Here is a 3536-nt window from a genome sequence, read left to right on the forward strand (position 1 = left end):
ATGTACATGTTTGTAGTTATAAAAGGTTTCTCAGTGATATGGTGTCGAATAGGGGTTCACTGTCATCACTCTTGTGGAACTGGTGTGAAGATTGCATGTCAGTAACCTCAGTTATCCGTTGAAAGTGTTTGTAACTGGTGTCATCTTTGTGCAGGGTAAGTAATTAAAGGATGGGATGAAGGCATTAAAACCATGAAAAAGGGGGAAAATGCTCTTTTCACCATCCCTCCTGCGCTAGCCTATGGTGCATCTGGCTCCCCTCCAACTATTCCTCCGAATGCAACACTCCAGTTTGATGTCGAGCTTTTGTCTTGGACTAGTGTAAAGGACATATGTAAGGATGGTGGTATATTCAAGAAAATACTTAAGGAGGGGGAAGGATGGGAAAACCCCAAGGATCCTGATGAAGTATTAGGTATATTGATATTTATCATTTAGTTTATTTCATTTGATTTAGGCCTGCATTATTTAGCTTAGCCGTAACTGATACTGTATTGGTTGATAATATAGTTAAGTATGAGGTTCTTCTGGAAGATGGAAAGGCTGTGGCTAAGTCTGATGGAGTGGAGTTCAGTGTCAGAGAGTGTAATTGCATTTAATTTCTGTCGACAGTAATATATTGTTTCCATTTGTAGTATATCTAAGACTATCTTTTAATCAATGGTAGGTCACTATTGCCCTGCATTGTCAAAGGCTGTTAAAACCATGAAGAAGGGAGAGAGTTATTTTGACAGTGAAGCCACAATGTAAGTTGTCTATAGAACAATTTGGCGATGTCACCATCTTTAGAAGAATTCAATAATATTTTTTATGTTCTCCACTTTGTTACTTAATTGATAATTTTATTGATTTCTTGGATTTGTAGATGGATTTGGTGAGAAAGGGAAGCCAACAGATGGTGATGAAGGAGCAGTTCCACAAAATGCAACAGCGCAGATTACTCTCGAGTTAGTCTCTTGGAAGACTGTGTCTGAGGTAACTGATGACAAGAAAGTGGTGAAGAAGATACTCAGTGAAGGGCAAGGATATGAGCGGCTAAATGAGGGGGCTGTTGTGAAAGGTGACTATTAATCATTGCGAATGTTGATGATTGCTTTATCATTCAGCCAGTCCCTAATATTTATCTAAGAGGGTTTATAATATGCTAGTTTCCTTTTAATGTAACTTGATAGTTATTTAAGAGCTTGATTGACCTGTTGTACACACCTTTTCAATGCGTACTATATGTGCCCACAGCTGTTGCTCTATATTTTGGTTTGTATACTTTTTGAGTTTAGTGCAAAGGATGTATCAGTTAATTTTGTTGTTTTTGCCACAAGTTATATTCAATAGATGAAAAATATTTAGATTTATAGCATTAAAAAAATTCAGAAAAGGCAAAAAAAATTATCTTTAAAATTAAACAAAAAAAATCAGCGTTTTTTAAAAGGAATTTTTTTTAATTTGTATTGAAATTATCAGCGGTTATCGCAAACATTCATAAATTAAAAAACATAATAACATTGCGGCGGTTCGTAACTGTCGGTGAAAATGGACTAAATTCTAATACATGTATATCGCGGTGGTTTAAAAATGCCGCAAAAATTTGATTCAGCGACGGTTGCTGAAAACCACCGCCAAACCCAATCCCGGCGCCCATATCCATGGCGGTCCACTGAACCGCCGGCCTTTGATTTTGCGGCGGTTTAAAACCGCCGCTAATAGAGGAAAAAACCGCCGTTAAGCAGCTTCTCTGTTGTAGTGTTAGAATTACGATTACATTTTATTATTTTGTTACTCAATAAGTTACGATTGGAACTATTTTCAGTAACAATCTTGTTACGTTATCAACTAAGATATCAGTTAATTCTGTTAATTTTAATGTATGGCCCAACAACAAAGTCCACTAACACATCGAAAAATATCCCACCACTTTTACCCCCACTAACCCTAGTTTATCTTTTCATCTTTAGAAGTAGTAAAATAATGCAATTCAACCCACCACTCTCCTCCCACTCCAAACCAAGCTGCTGCCGGAGTAAACCAATCGCGCCGCTGTCTCCTAATCAGTTCCGGTAACACTGCCGCCGCACCAAGAATACACTCGCTAGCTCGACAGCGTTGTAAACCTAGCCCCCAGGAAGGCACCCTTCATGCGCCGTTGCTGCCTCCGCAGAACCCATCTCGCGCGTTGTCGCAGCCTCGCCGAACTAGACTTGTTGCGCCGTTGCTGCCCTGTGCATCCCGTTCCCTCGAGCCATTGCTGCTCGTACACGACCCAATGCTGCGACATCAACCTGGTGCGAACGTGCTCTCCACAAAGCCACTGCCCGCGTCCTTCGTTACCGAAGACCACTGCAACACGCGCGCCAAGGATTGTCAGTAGTCCCTTCGTCGGCAATTGCAACGAATTCCCCCCTCCACCCCCCAGGTAAGGCCACTCATCGGTCCCTTAGGTTTTTTTTCCTTTTCTTTTGTTTAAACTCTCCCATGGATGTTTCTTAATACAGGTTTTCTGATGCTCCTTTTTAATTGATAAATGTTTCTTTGCTCTTTAAATGGATGTTTTTGTACTATAAATTAATGTTTTTTTATTATAAGGTTGCGGATGTTCTTTTTATTTGATGGATGTTTCTTTGTTCTCAACTGGTATAAGGTTTAGGAGGTTTCTTTTCGTAGTTATTGGATATTTTTTTGTATTAGTGATGTTTCTTTTTGCAACAGTAGCACAACACTTGTGTGACGGTGGTCTGCTGACGACTCCAACTAGGCGACAGCAGCTCGAGGGGAGTGGGGTGAGGCGCGATTGCTTCACTTGAGTGACTTCTCCCTGCAACGGAGATGTGACCGGCCGCGAGAATTCCCTCTAGCGGCAACGCGTGCGGCACACTGCGGAGGCGGCAATGCGGCGGTCTACGCGACGGGAGCCGGGGAACTTCAGTAACGACAATGCTGAGAGATTTGTGCGCCTCCAACTTCATCAATTTGGTTCCAATTCACACAATTCAATCTAATAACATACAATTTCACTATAATTAACATAGGGTTCACAAAATTGGATAAACCACAAGGGTTTAGAGTTTTCTTACCTTACCCATTGAAGATTAGGGTAAAACCTAACAATTATCCAAGACTAAATTGCACATAAACCACTAAAATTATCAAAATCACTCAATACTCAAACCAAATTCAAACAAATGAAGGGGTTGGAGAACTAGGCACGAAATTTAGAGATAATCACTACTTTATTTGGATATAATTGAAAAGGACTTCGAGACGAATGCATGGCCGCAAACGGTGCGGCGATCAGAACTCCGAATTAAAAATTATGAAAGAAGGAAGATTGGAACGGGGTTAGGGTTCTTCTTCCCTTTTCCCTCCCTTCACTCCTTCGGCGTGATTTCCTTAGAATTTTGGGGAAGAAAGCTGAGTTCTCTCATTTATACGGTGGGTTTTGGATCCGGTTCAATTGGTTTGATCCGTTGGCCCAATTTTAGAATAATTTTTTTTAAATTAGTGTCAAATTTCATATTTTAAATATTTGTATTCTTTTAACT

At 40.2% G+C, this 3536-nt stretch overlaps 1 pseudogene; it reads left to right on the forward strand.

Annotated features, from left to right (window-relative positions):
- On the forward strand, positions 1-1086 carry LOC107644367 (annotated as a pseudogene).

This window comes from Arachis ipaensis, chromosome B01, assembly GCF_000816755.2.
Source record: "Arachis ipaensis cultivar K30076 chromosome B01, Araip1.1, whole genome shotgun sequence".
In the NCBI taxonomy this organism is placed as follows: domain Eukaryota; kingdom Viridiplantae; phylum Streptophyta; class Magnoliopsida; order Fabales; family Fabaceae; genus Arachis; species Arachis ipaensis.